General features: G+C 35.1%; 1 non-coding gene across 1 annotated transcript; it reads right to left on the bottom strand.

The window, feature by feature from the left end:
* Positions 1–17,868: 17,868 nt before the first annotated feature.
* Trnaa-cgc (transfer RNA alanine (anticodon CGC)) lies at positions 17,869–17,941 on the bottom strand. Its single transcript has one exon. It is a non-coding gene; the product is annotated as a tRNA-Ala (tRNA).
* Positions 17,942–18,565: the final 624 nt, after the last annotated feature.

Consider the following 18,565-nt stretch of genomic DNA (forward strand, 5'->3'; position numbering starts at 1 on the left):
GTAGTCACTATATCACACACAGCCGGTTAGTTCTCTTGTTTCTGTAGTCACTGTATAACACACAGTCGGGTAGTTCTCTTGTTTCTGTAGTCATTGTATCAAACACAGCCGGTTAGTTCTCTTGTTTCTGTAGTCATTGTATCAAACACAGCCGGTTAGTTCTCTTGTTTCTTTACACTGTATCAAACACAGCCGGTTAGTTCTCTTGTTTCTATAGTCACTATACAACACACAGCCGGTTAGTTCTCTTGTTTCTGTAGTCACTGTATAACACACAGCCGGTTAGTTAATTTGTTTCTGTAGTCACTGTATAACACAGCCGGTTAGTTAATTTGTTTCTGTAGTCATTGTATCAAACACAGCCGGTTAGTTCTCTTGTTTCTTTACACTGTATCAAACACAGCCGGTTAGTTCTCTTGTTTCTATAGTCACTATACAACACACAGCCGGTTAGTTCTCTTGTTTCTGTAGTCACTGTATAACACAGCCGGTTAGTTCTCTTGTTTCTGTAGTCACTATACAACACACAGCCGGTTAGTTAATTTGTTCTATAGTCACTATACAACACACAGCCGGTTAGTTAATTTGTTCTTTTGTCACTATACAACACACAGCCGGTTAGTTAATTTGTTTCTGTAGTCAGTAGACTGCACAAATCGAAATAGTTTGCTTGTTCCTCTAGTCACTAACCACACATGCGATAAGTTCGCTTGTTTCGCCAATTATTGATGATTTATGTCAGTCAATTCGTACTTATGAATATCAATGATGTTTGCGAAAAGGATTTTGTTTCATCATGTCAAAGTTAGTCCACTTTGTTGATACTCCAGACAAAGAAAAACTGACTCTGTTCTTATAACATTGGATCCTATTATTGACCTAAATGGCATGTCTTTGGAAAATAAGGATGGGTTTTATTTGAAATGAAATATGTTAGAATTCTTTGATATAGAAACATTGGCGATTGAAAATCTCGCACATAGACGGAAAGAATCTTGTAGGTGATTTTTAAAAAAAAACAAATCCCGCATTATATTTCCCATGCATAAATAATAAGATATATATGCATTCGGAGAGAGAGAGAGAGAGAGAGAGAGAGAGAGAGAGAGAGAGAGAGAGAGAGAGAGAGAGAGAGAGATGTTATTATCAAAACTGCATGCATTTGATTCACATAAATCTCAATATTGATGTGGTTTGTAGATTTACAGAAAATTTCCTATTTGCCAAGCATTTATCAAATTACAAACTAGTACTGGAGCATATACATTTATATATATTACCAGGAGGTATTACGGTAACACCGTATCCGGTCATTGAATAATTATGTTTTCCTATTGCATATGTTTCCAATATTTACGCTAGCTGAACTTTTCATTGAAAGTCTGGACTTTAGGTGAGTTTTTTGGAAAGATTTTTTCACTTAAAGCTAACATGAGGTTATAGATGCATGCACCCTACAAATTATTTTCATGCCGTGGGTATCCGGGTTAGAATAGGTCCTCAGTACTCCCTTGCTCGTCGTAGAAGACAACTAAATGGGGCGGTCCTTCGGATGAGACCGCAAAAACCGAGGTCCTGTGTCACAGCAGGTGTGACACGATAAAGATCCCTCCTTGCTCAAAGGCCGTAAGCACCGAGCATAGGCCTAAATTTTGCAGCCCTTCACCGGCAATGGTAACGTCTCCATATGAGTGAGATATTCTCGAGAGAGACGTTAAACAATATACAATAAATCAATCATGCAATTACATGTGTACTTAAGGAGGTATGCTACACCAGAGAAATTTGATATGGATTAAAAGTGGAGGATATGTACAACATTATTTTGAAATTGAAAACTAGGTACCTTATCCAGTATATCCAGGGGTCCGTGTTTGCCCAACTCTGTATCTTATATTCCTTATGGGAGTTATGAGATTGATCACTGTTCGTTATTTTCATCTTTCATCTATCTTGGGTAAATCACAGGCATTGGCATTGCTTACTTGCTTACTATTCGAACCGATTTGATAACCTGTTGGGTGTATATATATATATATATATATATATATATATATATATATATATATATATATATATGGGTTGAGTACAACAGTACTTTCAGCTATGTCTATTAATGATGTCAGAAGAGTTTTAACCATATTTTAAATTTGTGTTTAACTTTAGGATATGTATGTCATAGTAATAACCAAATGAAAAGAACAAATTAATTGACTTTGTCTTTACAAAGTTGTACATGAATTTTCTAAATAATTTAATACGATTTTTCTTTCATTTTATGAATACGGTCATTTTATCGATATGTCTAATTACTTTTTTTTTTAAATACAAGTATCTCCAGTAAAGGGCAATTTAATTATTACAAAAGTCGAAAGAGGCAACGCGCACATGTTATGATTGCCGCGGGAACGTCAATCAATATATTGTTGTTGACGTTAAAAGTTCCCGCAGTGACGTAATGTAAATTGAAACAAGATTGTCGAAGCCAGAGGGTTAACTGCAATATTTTAAATATGTGATATTTGACGAGAAACATGTTCAAACTATAATATTTATTTAGATAACAATTATTTGTAATTCATTAATAAGAAGAAAATATATCTAATTAAGGCAATGTGTTGATGTACATGGAAAACAGAAAACATGAAGGAGCTCCCAAGTTATTTTTTGACAAAATTGCATTCTGACATACTGACATTTGAACCACTGTAATGCCATATTTACAAAAGATTTTGGAATAATTCCTTCTTAAATTTAAAGTATGATACTTAAACAGTATATTCCACCAATTTCATGAATTTCTAAGACAGGGCCGATTTTGACCCTTCGTGGGCCTATTCCTTTACTTTATTTAGTCAAAAAATGCAGTTTTAGTTGAAAGCAATCTGAGAAAAATTTGAAACCCCTGCTGGAGTCTAACACGCGATCTACAGTTTAGCAGTCGATGTGCTAACCTACTGGGCTACTCAGCTAGGCGAGAAAGTTTTAAGTGAATAGACAAATATTGCTGATATTTATATTTTCCTCCATGTTTTAAAAGGAAGTCAGTCATTATGACGATGTAGAGTACCTTAATAATGCCCAACATACTTCTTCTATAGATACCAAGTCTTATGAAATAGCAAACACTCTGCAATATTCGATACTCTTTTTTCTTGATTAGCTAACTTAGTCGAGTCAAAGCGTGGTGTCGTATCTGCTAAATATATACATCATTACATGTGAAATATGCCCATGTAGCCTGAAATCATCTCAACAGAAGAGCAATATAGAACAGATAATTTGTGACCGGAATACACAATCACCCAAATGTACAATCTGTGCGCATTGAATGTAAAACAGAGAACTACAAAATTCTTACCATGTAAAATTTATATAAAAGACAAATATAATTGAATACCTTACACGAAAGTTTTCAAAATTCTCTTATTTTTTGGGGTCTGAAATCGTTCACAATAGCACTAACAGTTCGTTTCATCCAGGTATCACCACAGTGACCGTTGAAAGATTTTAACGCGCTATCTTATATAGAACTAATTTTATTTTGTTGATCATAAAGCATGGAGACCATGTCGAAGTAACCAGATCAAGTCGAGCTCACGACTCTGTTTGACTGATTATGTAAACAACCAAACCAATCCAAACTCATGACTGATGGTAGTAATAAGCGACCAATCAAACCAAGCTAAACTCATGACTGATGGTAGTAATAATTAAGCGACCAATCAAACCAAGCTAAACTCATGACCGTAGGCTTGAGCGGTGGTAGTGAAATATGTATTTAACCAGGCCTTCTTCAACACATCTGTGTGCTCATTCACATTGATCTGTATTCCTGTAGGACAGTGTACTAGTTGTGGTCCTTTTTACGCATATCAAAATATAAAGTGACTAATATTGGACATCGATACCCATATCATTGTTCTGCATCGTTTGTGTACCACAACATTACCGTAGTCTTTTGACAGTCGTCCGAGTAAATGAAATGGATGGCATTTGATTAGAAACAATATTTATGCAGATTCTACCCTGTGGTACAATATAACGATATTGATACAATGTACACTAAACTTTAATGAAGTCGAAATATTTTGTGATAATAAATTTATATCTCAATATCGTTGCAGTACCTTTGAGAGCAAGTATGTCGTAAACTTTTATTTTGAGCTTGGCGTTAAAACTCACGAGAGGAAACCAAGGGTGCGTACGTAATATGTATTATAACTTAATAGTCTTGAGTTTATTGGATGATGATCGTATCTAGAATGAAACTTATCTTTGGATATGTATTTTAAAGTTTTGTATCGCCCTTTTTTAAACCCATTTCATACACCAGTAAATATGTAAGTACCGCGTTGTTTTAAGAAACGGAAGTTAATCAGTATGCTGTTTGCTCTGTCAGAATATGCCTATTTCCAGTCTTCTGAAAATGGCTTGAAGATCATCTACTACGGAAACAGATTACAAACCAAGCGTATAAGCTGCTGGTTCATAGCGACGAGGTATTTGTCTTAGAGTTTGTGGTTGTCTTTCACAGTGAAAGATTCCAAAGAAACCCCAACTTCAATGGGTAATGGCCTATTCATTAGAGTGATGAAAATTCCATACCCATAGGGGTTTCAATTAAAGTAAATGATATATCGATTTACAGTGCATGAGATTTTATGACATCAATTAAGGAACAAAGAATGCAAAAATACAAACCCCGATTACAAGTTTGTTTTCAATATTTTGCTTCAATTCTTCCTTTAGACGGATAGTCAGATACTTGATTAATCCTTTGATCTGCTTCAATTATTCTGGGCTGACATTCCAATATCAAAGACATTCAAAGCTATCCGTATTCAGACAATTCACGTTCTAGTTCCATTACAACTTTAAAGCAACATAATCGCTACCAATGATACACCTCGATATTCCGGTGATTTTCTGGGAGTATTCTTTGGTGCCCTTTCTGTAGTCCCTGATGCTGACAAGTCACCCGTCGATAATCCATTCCTCTAGGTCTATTTTCGTGTCTTTTGTCAAATGATATCGAACTACAGCATTATGTAGCAGAAAAAAATCAAGTGTTCTCTAGAATTTCATGCATGTATATTTGGGAAGTTGATTTCATTTAATGATAAATATCTTGATCAATACTGGCACTCCCACTTTCAGATGTTTTGATGAACAACGCAAAAAAACCCACCCCACTAATGGTGCAAATTACCTAGACTAGTTAAAGATTGGAAATTGATTTTATTCTTACTTTGAAAACTTTCTTGAACAGTTACGTGTATGGGAAACTAAGAGAGAAAAAGATTTTCTAAATATTTCTGTGGTAAGCTATTGATTTTAAACCAGTAAGTTGGCATATTTTCACCAAATGATGTGTTTGTAAATAGCATCTTGTTATAATCATTTGGATGAAATATGCTTTTCTCATAGACCTCAATGAAAATGTAAGGCGTGATTTATTGGTTAGTAATCAATGATTTGAAAACTCCTGTGGTAGAATATTTTTATTTTACTAACCTTTCAAAATGATGCCAAGGTAAGAAAAAATTCACTCTCCATTTATTAGATACAAGATATGGTAGTTATTGATAGCCTGCTTTAAACCAGAAATAAAAAGGAGACATGATTTGAACATATCTAAATCTGTATACATGAATGACGTTCTTATACTTATACAGAAAAAAAATTCTATAATATTAGTCCCCTTAAATCTACGTTATAGATATAACAAATAGATAAATTTAAACTATACACTGTATTTAGCGAAGGCATTAAAAATCACAATTTTAATCTGTGCATTTCTATCTGTACAGATAAAAAAACAATCCAATGAGGGTTCAACTAGACTTAATTCCTATATGTATATAAAGTATATAAATCAATCACTCATGGATACACACTTCCGCCCCATCCCGGGAGTTGAACTAACTATCTACGGAGCCAAACCTACTATCATCGACTGGCCAGCTGGCTAGACCGCTCGAACATGTAGGCCAGTATATCGATGACAGTGTAATTCTAGCCACGCTGTCACAAGATACACGGCCATCGAGAATGGAAATAGGATGCTATTAGTTACACAGTTAGTATGTGACATGATACGGAAAAATACATGGTGTGAAAAGAAAACCCGTATCGGGCTTCGCTTCGCTTGATACTGGTTTTCTTTTCACATCATGTATTTTTCCGTATCAGGTCACTAACTATGTAACGAATTGAACTCTAACTGTATATATGGGGGTCTATATCACACAACTTATCGCTTCGCCGATTTTGTCACGGCTGCAAGTCGAACCCGACAATAAATTACTCGCTCAATACGGATTTTTCTCCATGATACGGGTTTTTTTTACGACGTCATGTGACCAAGATCTGACCAAATAGATTTCATGAATTTTGTCTGAGGCGTGAAAAAGTCATTTAACGTACATTTAAGAGGATCACACAAGATACACGCTGCATTTGATGTATCTATACAAAAACTAGCCAAAGATAACTGATGCAATTGTTAGTTTGGTTGACAAATTGAAACGGGTACTGGACGAGTTGTTTATTTCCGCGCTCTCAAGGTAAAACTAGGCATCTATTATTTCATTTCAAGTTAGGAAAACAATATTGCAAGGTCAGAACAAAGAGCAGAATGGAACTCCGGTAAGTAGATAACATCCATGTATCTTGTTTGAATTCCACAAGATCAAACTGAATTAAATTAAACATCATTTACATGATGACTTGGCATCAACCCTCGATAGTATTGTTAGGAACTAAAATCTTTAATGGATTTAACGTTATTTCATTTGTATGACTCTTGGTGAATGTTTTACGCTTCCTGGAGGAACTAGTCTACACAATCCTATACAATCACAAATTACAGCGGCAGCCCCCGGTCTTCATTATCCTTCAAGCTCGCAACAGTGCATTGGAACATCTGATAGTCACTGCATCCGGGCTCTGGGACTTACAAAACACCAAACGATTAATGAGGACAAAGTTATATTCAATCAACAGCGCTGTCTGAAATTGTCTCCGACGGCGCTATGTTGTAACTTACGTATGTCATTGTTTCCGCAGGGGTGCCTTGTATGCACTAGTATTTATTTATCTGAAAAGAGGATAAAATAATGGGATTTCATCCATGGAAAGTAAGTCTTCTGGGACAAATAACCACCGCAGTTTAATTATAGCAAGTCTTGGGCCAAAGTTCATGAATATTCAATAGTGGATTGGTTCTCTGCATTTATCAGTGATTGGGTAATGCATTTATTATTGGATGAATGATTAATTCATTGGTAATTGAGTTGCATTTATTAGTGACTGGGTAATGCATTTATACGTGATGGATGGAAAGTGGAGAATAATATTTTGAAATTGAAAACTTTCAGATTTATCCTATTTAGAAAAATACATGTATGCAGTTTTACTAAAAAATAATTTTAAAAAAAATTAATCAAAACTCATGCTAGACTTGAGTCCACGGTCTACAGATCAGTCAACTCATTACACTACTGAGCTCTCCAGCCAGGCAATTAGATTTCAGAAGAAATCAGCCATGGGGATGTACATGTATTATTCCTTCCTAAGGAATAAAAATACTGGCAACTAGGTCACTAAAGGTTTGTGCTTTTATCGAGAAACAATATATATTGGAATAGCATATGTTTATTTTCAATGACAAAATATTGCTAAATGCAAGTATTTTTTTCTTTATTTTTCCCATATCTACATGTACGCCATATACTTAGACGTTCAAATTCTAAAAAACGGAAAATTCCAATCGAACGGAAAATAGTACGTTGTTCACAACAAGGGATCATCTAGATAGGAGAAATTCTAGATAGGAGGAATGTAGTAGAATAGTATAGGGATCCCGGATTCTTCTATTATTTTGTCACTAAGTACCTTCCACTGACCATTCTCCTCAGTAGGCAATGTTAAACAGCGTCTGTTTCGTCTATGAATACTATTAATGAATGATTGTCCCATAATCAATATTCCGATGTCTTCTGAGTCACTGTATTGTCAGTATTAAATTATGGAATCGACCTCTAGTCAAATCGTGAAGTTTTCTCAACATAAAAAGGTACGAATGGTGCACTTTCATTTTTTCACAACATAGAGATTTCTTTAATATCTTCTATAAAATAATCAGGGCCGTATGAAAATGATAGGAGAGGCATTGATGAATCACGATATCTAGCAAATGACACAGTATGTAACAATGACACAGTATGTAACAATGGCACGGTATGTAACAATGACACATTATGTACCAATGACACGGTATGTAACAATGACACAGTATGTAACAATGACATGGTATGTAACAATGACATGGTATGTAACAATGACATGATATGTAACAACGACACGGTATGTAACAATGACATGGTATGTAACAATGACACGGTATGTAACAACGACACGGTATGTAACAATGACATGATATGTAACAATGACATGGTATGTAACAATGACATGGTATGTAACAATGACATGATATGTAACAATGACATGGTATGTAACAATGACATGGTATGTAACAATGACACGGTATGTAACAATGACATAGTATGTAACAACGACACGGTATGTAACAATGACATGGTATGTAACAATGACACGGTATGTTACAGTGACATGATATGTAACAATGGCACGGTATGTAACAATGACACATTATGTACCAATAACACAGTATGTAACAATGACACATTATGTAACAATGACACGGTTTGTAACAACGACACGGTATGTACCAATGACACGGTATGTACCAATGACACGGAATGTACCAACGACACGGTATGTAACAATGACACGGTATGTAACAATGACACATTATGTACCAATGACACGGTATGTAACAATGACACGGTATGTAACAACGACACGGTATGTAACAATGACATGGTATGTAACAACGACACGGTATGTAACAATGACATGGTATGTAACAACAACACGGTACGTAACAATGACATGATATGTAGCAATGACACGGTATGTAGCAATGGCACGGTATGTAACAATGACACATTATGTAACAATGACACGGTACGTAAAAACAACATGATATGTAACAATCAAACGGTATGTATCACACTAGATAGTTATAACGACCATAGAATTTGCAAAATGCTGATTTTAAACGAGACTGTTGAAACCCCTGCACCACCAACTTGTTTGTCAGTAACCTGCTTCGATTTAAAAACTGACCTTATGCAGAACAAGTTCTTGCGTATCGAGTCAGTTGAGAGATGTAAACACCATATACAGGTGATAATGGAATATTGCTACATAAATATGGGAAGTTGACGATGGCAAAGTTGAAATCATCCCGTGTGTCATACAGTTGAATTGCTAGTTTGCTGTTAATATGTACTTTCAATAAAATATCTAAGCATGAAGCAGAAGTGGACGACTCTGCGGTGTCTTTCATTTCGAGTTCACTGGGATATATTGAATCGACATATGAATGAAAATCAACTAACAAAGGAGCACAATTCGTGCCCATCGGTACTGTTGGAAGACCTGATCACCAAAGACCACGAACATATTGTTAATTAGAAACTCAAGCATGTTTTTTATATTTCAACTTCATAGTACTTGTGCGTGGAATCAGAGTGGCGTTTAAGTAATTTTTGGGATGACTGATGACTAATGGGAATGTTTGCATTTTCCATTTTTGTTGAAGAAGCAACTGTCTATGATGTCAAAAAGTCTAGTCTTTAATTTATCGCGAGGAATGGTCGTGTAAAGAGTAGAAAAGTCATACGTTTTGATGTTGTTGATTTCAGAAAAGTTTTGTGATTTCAAGTTCACTAAAAGTTTTTCAGAATTTTTTAGAACCCATATTTGATTTACACCACTTTTGGCATATGTAGTCGCACAGTACGTTTCAAGTTTCTCCTTCACAGCTGTTAATATTTTCGTGAGGAGCAAAGATAAGGGCTTGGTAGAGCACTTTCTGGATCCAGCAATGTATCTTTGTTTGTAAGGGTTTTTATGAAGTTTAGGAATCCAGTACAGGTACGGTAACTCATATTCATCCGACCCATTCACAGGGATATTAAATGTGTCTAAAACTGAAGCATGGTTTTGAAGAAGTATGTCATTTGAAAGGGCAGTTGGAGTATAAAAACAATTACCAAAAGTGGAATTAATGCCAAGTTCGTTTTAATACAGTTGTAATAATGAGCCTTACAAACAAAGACAATGTTGTTACAAGCTTTTGTCAGCTGGAACCAAAACATATTCCTCATGTAACCTATCTAATTCTTTTATCACTTCTGGTTTACTAAACACAGAAGGAAAGATGGTACGTACTTTTGTTTTCATATGCCTAATGCGGGCTTTTAATATTCCTCTTATACTTTTAATCCATTCTAACAATGTATCAAGTTGTTCTTTTTCATATTTAGCCCATCGTCTGGCATAATCCTCGACAGAATTCACAATAGAAATGAAGTTCTGTAGCCACTTGAATGACCGAGGTTCTCTGAATTTAGACCCTTTTAGAATAAGTGATTCTAGGTCCTCATTTTCAACTATATCAACATCACTAGTAATGACATGTTCAGCTGGACTATAGTTGAAGATGAAGAACAAGAACACGTTGGTGGATTAAGTATAAGATGGTCTATATCTAGGCACTGCAACGTTTGTTTATGATTGAAAAGTTTGGATGCAATAGTAGAAGTATATTTGTAGGAAATAATTCTTATTCAATCTTCATCAAATTTTCAAGAATTAATTTTACGTATAAATCTGGGCCCCTATTGCTTTTCAAGAAGAGATGTACAACAAAGTCAAGGTGATTGGAAAAGTAATTTCTTTTTAAACTATCTTTTATACTACAGTTTTAAACTAGTTTATATACTATAGTTTTAAACTAGTTTTTATACTGTAGTTTTAAACTAGTATTTATATTGTAATTTGTATTTTATACAAATATAGTTGGTTAAAACTGATTTTCAAGTTTAAAACTACAATAAAATGTCATTGGAATGGGTATTCTTCGTGTTTCTGATTATAACATTACTTTTAGGAAGGCTATTTCAAGATATGACCTATGTTGCGAAGTGATGCCCCGCCTCGCGAAGTCTTTGCCGTTTTAAAATAAACAGGTTCAAACACCCTTTCCAAATAACACTAAAAACAATATACATTGTATTACGCTATCGAAAAAAATGTTTTGCCGTTCTAGAGTTGAAGTAATGGGTGGTTTGGACACATGCGCAGTCTTCTGAGTTGGAATGACTCCCACCTATTGTATTATTTTAAGGCAGAGTCTATAAGCCCGTGAACTGATACAATCAGAAGTTCCATGAACTCAAACACACACAAATTGCATAGTCAGACAATATATTTTCGGTTTTACTATATAGTATCAACTCGTACCCGAGATGCATATTAGAAATCTTTTGTATGTGGAGGTACAGAATGTCATGATCTATTTCAACAAGATTATTACGAGGATCTAGATAATGTGATGTCTGGGTCTTTGACTTAAAGTTCGTGAATCGTGTCATCAACGTGAAAGTCATCACCCTGTTGGAAAGTGTAAGTAATGTGCGCTTTGCTTCACACCGGTTTACTGGAAGTATAAGTAAATTGGTGCGAAAAAAAGCGATTGATAAAGATCTCAGAATCTACAGGTGTCACAGCAGATATAGGTACTTCTCTATTCACTGCTCTGATTCTGATCCCAAGAGTTCAACAAATCAAAAGACCGTCATCTCCTACACGTAATCGTCATCCCATAAAACTCCTGAATTGTAGTTGATGACCATTTTCAATACACAGATACTTTTACAACCAATCCTAAGAGATTGCCATTTACAGGTATAACTGACATAGGTGTCAAATTCTGAATTACCATTATAAGAGGAATTCTATAATATATTATCTAGACATTACAAAGAAGCTTAGTACTGCTGTCGCTATCGTCACACTCATCCTAGGAGACTGCTAGCTTCTACAAACCTCACGATGGTAAACTGTTTCCAAAACTAATTACAATTTCAGGGCAGGAATAAACAATTTATGTTTCCTTAATGTGATACAGTGGCCATTGACTGTTCTTCCCTCCAATAAGTCTCCCTGAAGGAGACAAAGTTGCACTACAAGTAAAAAACAAACTAAGCCGCCTTAGCGAAGGTTTCGGACTTCAGAACATAAAATATAGTTATGGGATTTCACTGATTTGAGACAAATGTAGCAATCTCTTATTGCTGGCTATTGGGAATAGCACTTGGAGAAAATGTGGCTTAAAAGTCGAGGGACTGAAGATGTGTGTGCTATAATTCAATGTCATCTGGAAAAGGTCAAGGTCATTGAAAATAATTTAGAATTCATACGACTTTGCACCATATCAACGTAATATGTTTATACTTGAGATGACGTCTGTGTGCTACTTTCTTCAGGTTCATTTCGATAAGGCCATGGCATGCCTGGGAAGGGGTTAAATAAACTACTTTTGGTAATGGTGTATAACACATGTGATCAAATATTCTGCATTGAGAGAGTTCTAGTTTCTGTTGTATCTAAAGAGAAAAGAGAGTTGCATATGGTATGATGTGTGTTGATGTTCACATAGAACATCAAATTCACATTACGGGATACACTATACAGAGTATAGGATTTACAAGTAGCTCTAATTGCTAACATTTATTTAATTAGCATCATCCCTGATAGAGTTAGAGCGCATTTTTATTCATTTGGAGAAAGCTCTGATTCATTTAGAACGCGCTTTAATTTAATATAGATTTCAAGAGCTTTAATTCACTGAATGAATTAGAAAACATCTCGAAATGGACTAAAGATCTAATTCGAATTGAAGATCTCTAATTCTATTTAAGATCTCTCTAAAAATTTGTTTAGTATATACAAGTATCTTAATTTATCGTTGTAATTGATGTGCTCGCTCTAATTCTATCGAAGCTCACTGAATCATCTACTCCATGTACATGTAGATCGGAGAGCTGTGTTATTAAGACATATGCCTAAATTAATTGGATCATAATTCAATTACGGATATATTCAATTAGAGCTTTCTCCAAAGGCATTGATTCAAAATCCCTGATTTAATTTTTATTCGCCATAATTGAATCATTGCGAGCACTAATTGAAATATTGACCAACATAATTAGAAAGTGCTAAAACATGTGAATAAATGTTTATTCTGTATTCCATAAATCTTATAACAGAATTGCATGAAGGAATTAGGCAAAGGGGCATTATAAACGCGGCTATGGGAATTGAAGAGATCCCTGCACTCATGACAGTGTCTCGTACACACTTCATAATTAAAGTTTTTTGTTTATTCGTTTGTTTCAAGTCCCTTTTAGAATCTCAGAGGCGGACTTCGAGGGGGTGGGGTGGGGGTGGATTCGGATCCCCCCCCTTTTCGGTTTACATACAGGTGCCACCTTGGAATGTAACCCAACCCACCCAACCCTTGAATATTTTCGGGATCCGCCCCTGATTCTTCGACACGAAACCTCCGTTTGAGGGTCTGAATCGAAATAACCAACGACTCTCAGTTCTACAGGCCGAGTGCTGGACGAAGGAGCAATCACTTCTTGGTTTTTTGCGGCCAAGGCACGAGCTGGACTCGAACACAAGACCTTCCAATGAAAAAGAAGGGTTCACGGTGCTTTGAAATAAATCAAGAAATAAATAACAGATCAACCTACGAAAAATAAGACGCAAAAGTATTTAAACGTTTCAACAAAAAAGGCATTGAGTAGTTACAAAACGTAAAGAGATTGAGGAAGAAAATCTATTACCAAGGCTATAGGAAAGTTCTTTTTTAGTCTGGTCCCCTTCCCATACTCTCTGCATTGAGCTCGATGAAGAGAATGCGAATGGAATTGTGGGAAGGGGACTAGACAAGCTTTTTGTTATGTTAATCCTTGGTTTTGTGCATATCCTTCTGTAGAGGTTGTGAAGGAATAACGATCGTATTGTGAAAAATCAAAATTGTTCGAAATGAACTTTTAAGGAGAATAGAATTGTTTAATTCTGATAAGGATCTAAATACTGTGGATTTCAATTTCAAGCCAAGTAAAAATTATTAAAACAACGTTTTTCTTTTGTCGAAGATGGATATAATAACAAATATTTCTAACCTATAGATTAAATTCTGATGCATTGAAACCGATCTGAGTGATGTTCAAGACTTTTCATTTCTTATTAGACGGAAAACCTTTTTGTTCTATCGAACGGAATCTTATTTATTTCCTGCTCCTTACTCTCCTATAGCTTAAGTAAAAAATAAAATCGGCAAAATCCCGGAATACATGATCAGCGGTGACTCGGTCATCAGAGACGAGTTAGAAAGACAAGCTAAGACGATTCCAATTATCAAAAACGTTCGTTTATAACCCAGATTAAATGAAAGGATAAACTCCGAAAACTAATAGCACTAAATGCTTAAAATCACAAGGTCTTTTAGTTGATAGCGGAAAATACAGTCTGGTTTCCTATACTTGCGAATCTGAGAGACTAAGATAATTCAGAATAAAATTCCAAGAATTTCGCGTTATAACTTGAAAGTTACGCGTTTATTTACGAAAGTTTCGTGTTACAACGCGATGTTTTTCAGCTACGAGAATACTTTATGGGCTTGTTCTACCCTCATTAAATAGCGCACAAATGTAGTAACTTAGTTTTTCATATATCATGATGAGATATACTTTGCACATTCCATGGGGAACCTCCTCTAGATTCATGCATGCTTAACTTTGTGTTATTTCCTGTTCGTTATATTGAATGAAATCTTGTCAAAAATGAGTATTTCAATCAGTAAAACTTTAGATATTCTTCGCTAAGGGGGAAAAGCAAATCTTTTAAACATGAATTTCTTTATCTCTAAAACTTAAATATATTTTGTTAAGATGTATTGAAATATATGTATATGTATCAGTGATAAAAAAAACCCTCAACAAATGGGCGGAGAGGAAATTCTTACTCAATGACCTCTCTCTACCATTAAAATTCATAAACTCAAAGTTTAATTGATTTCGTAGTTTTAACAGGGGATACTGGCAGAATCACGTGATCCATATCACCCATCAAGCCGGAACACATCGTTTGGAATAATTGTGTTTTATTTGAAAACCTTCTATTTACAACTCAGGTTTTTCTGCGAATGGTTGAGGTCTTCTATTGATGTACATGTATTCTTGCTTAGCGTCTCAAAATGTTATTACCAAAAAACTTTCCTAACATATTTCCCCATTTCATTTGGGTCCAAATATGTCTTCAAGCATTCATTAAAGCCCCATGCGAACTGAAATCTCACAGCTTCCAATAATTTGGTTTCTTGATGTAACCATGTTCGGGTGCCAGTCAAACCGAACCTTGTTGATTCCATACTCATTTGAAACAATAATGTCTGTATGGACTAATTAACTATTTCAGATGAAACCATCCCACTTCGTTTAAAAAATATTTGATAGGTTTGAATATTGAACTAAATTCACGGCTTTCATTAGTCCGATCCCCATCCCACCACTTCACGCTTCGCTATTGAAAACAGAATGGCAGGGGTTGGCACTAAGAACATATTAGGATTACTTTTCAATGCCCAAGAGGTCTAAATATTTTACCTCTCGAGGAGTTATATATTTTTCCATCTTATATCAATTATTCATTTTATTGATCAATGAACGCCAAATACATATTTAATATTTAAATTATTAACAAATACAATAACCAACGGGAATCGAATTGGCTAGTTACCTTACTTAGCTACGTCAACATTAGATATTTAAATTGAATTGAGTTTTTGGTTCGCATGGGGTTGTAATGAATGTTTGAAGGTATGTTTGGACAAAAGTGGAATGGGAAAATATGTTAGGAAAGAGGGTGTTGAACCGAAGCGGAAATTTTCCCTAATCGGAGCTCCGTGTCAGCACTCGTGACGTAGAACTGACCTTCATTCATATTTATACTCATTGCGTATTTGCCATTTAAATACCTGAAGGATTCCCCAGTACTAGGGACGAGCCTAATACATTTTATGTGTCAATACATTATACATGTAGTCTAAAGATATTTTTTCCCTGCGTATCAGATACAATGTATACGGTTACATGTTACGAGTGTATCAAATATCTAATATTCTATACTACTACAGTCCAAAAGCTCTTATACTCGTATGTATTATTTTCTACAACCAACAAATGACAACTGTACATGACCCTGGCCACAAAACAAAATCTGGGAAGTTTAATACGCATTAATAAAGTTCAACATCATTCGAAGTACATGCACCTGTAAAAATTGATTCAACATAGCAGCTACTGGAATACAATTGTACATATAAACTCAAACTGTCTAACGGTTATTTACCTAGTTTGGCCTTAAAGTTTTCCTTCCAAAGCTTTGCAAAGTTCACAACGGTTTTTCGTAAAAGGCACCATGCCTTTGTCAACATCTTTCATTCAGAAAAATATATACAAGTTTTCGTTATAGCAGCCTTGACTATTAAAACACAGGTATTGCATGCTGTATTCGGCGTGTTTGTTGAGAGTCCTATTTACAAAATAAACAGTGTCCAGGTTAGAAGCTTATTTCAAACTCGGAACATGGTAATAAACAGAGATTTGACATGAAACATTTATAAAAACTAGAAGCGTGTTTCAATTAAGAAAAATCTAGATGGAAAACGTAATATGAACAAAAAAATGTGTTCGTGGGGGAGTCGAACCCGGTCGTTTTAAAAATAGATTGATTGATTGTATCTTGCATAACGTCTCAGTCGAGAATTTTTCACTCATATGGAGACGTCACCAAGACCGGTTAAGGGCTTCAAAGAGGTATAGCGCACTTGGTATGCCATTTCGCCTACATAAATACCTTTTTCTTGAATATCATTTTTTACAAATATTCTGCTATACAATGTCAGTTTATACTTGTGTTTACCCAAATTACTTAATAAAGATATCGATATGTTGATAGTATATTTATTTGACAAGCATAAATATCACCGTGATTATATAGAGTATATAGCAGATGTAACGTAATGGGCATAAAAAATTGCAAACTGTTGCAAAAGGCCACCTTAAACCAGAAATAAAACACTGAAGTTGTTTTACCTGATTATGACTGTATATAAGTCCGTTTGAGGAAATTTGGTTTAAGGAGGTATGCTACACCAGAGAAATTTGATGTAGATGAAAAGTGTAGGATATGTATAAAAATATTTTGAATTGGAAAATTTTCAAATTTACTTTATTTTGTCAAAAAATACAGTTTTAGTAGAAGGTAATCTGAAAAAAATTTAAAACCCCTGCTGGACTCGAACCTGCGACCTACAGTTCAGCAGTCGGTATTCTAACCTACTGAGCTACTCGGCTAGGTATTTAAATAGAAAAGGAAAAGTCAAATATTGCTGATATCGATTTTGTCATCCATGTTTTTAAAGGAAGTCAGCCATTATGACGATGTAGAGTACTACCTTAAGGTGGTCCTCTTGTTGAAAATGGATAAAATATGAACAAATCGTTCTCAAAATTTACCTTGAGATTTAGCAGCCTGTCAAAAGTTAAACCTTTAAACTTACAAGCCTGGGTGGCCTAGTGGTTTAGGTGCTCGGTAATCTTACACTTAAACCATACATTTCCCAAGTTCAAGTCCAATATTTTTCCAATCCATTTTTTTTTCTTTTGCTTTTCATTTTTGGGGTCGTTTTTTTTAAGGGGGGGAGGGGGGTAAATGTGATACATATATTATAACAAATATTAGTCATTTTCATCATAACTCCTAATATTTGCAAGTTACGACTTAAAGAAAGGGAATTTATTCCGAGATCATTGTAGTTCCGCTTATTTACACTAGAATGTTCCTGGAACTTAGGTGTGTCGCGGCCGGGATTCGAACCCCGGGCCTTCCGCATGCGGGGCGAACGCTCTAACCTCTCGGCCACCGCGACAGTCTTTTAAAAGAGAAAACATAATTTAAAATTAGATATACATGTAAGAATCAACGACCTTATCCACTGAACCACGAAGTAGACCATACATTACTAAGGAAAATTAACGGACGGGCGAAGTTGAAAATAATACCAGTGAAGTCGTTTCGATTTTCTTAAATTCACAAAAAAAATGCCCTCGTGAAACAAAATTTCAAAGCGACAGTTTTTTTTTTAGAGGAAAACTCGAAGAACATGTTCATGCTAAATTTATTTTGTTTCACGGAGGAAGTTTTTATGAAATTCGGGGATACCCCTCCATTTTAACGCTAAAAATCATATAAATCGCTTATACTTATCTGTCTAGCTATATTTAAACTCGAGAAATATTTTGGCTAATTTTGTCAATACACGTCTTTTCAACTTATTTTCAAAAATTATTGAATCAAGACATACGTTCCAATACGCCGGTTTCGAGATACGCCCGAGTTATTTCCCTTTGAGAACTCTCGTACATAGTAAGGCGCGAAAGAATTTGTTTACACGCGGGAGTGGGACAGATATTCATCACAGCGTAAGTGAATGTACTCAGTAAGTTTCTCATACGCTGTTTGATAACCCGAATTCGACTGATACACAAACTAA

The sequence above is a fragment of the Ostrea edulis genome, chromosome 5, assembly GCF_947568905.1.
Source record: "Ostrea edulis chromosome 5, xbOstEdul1.1, whole genome shotgun sequence".
Lineage (NCBI taxonomy): Eukaryota > Metazoa > Mollusca > Bivalvia > Ostreida > Ostreidae > Ostrea > Ostrea edulis.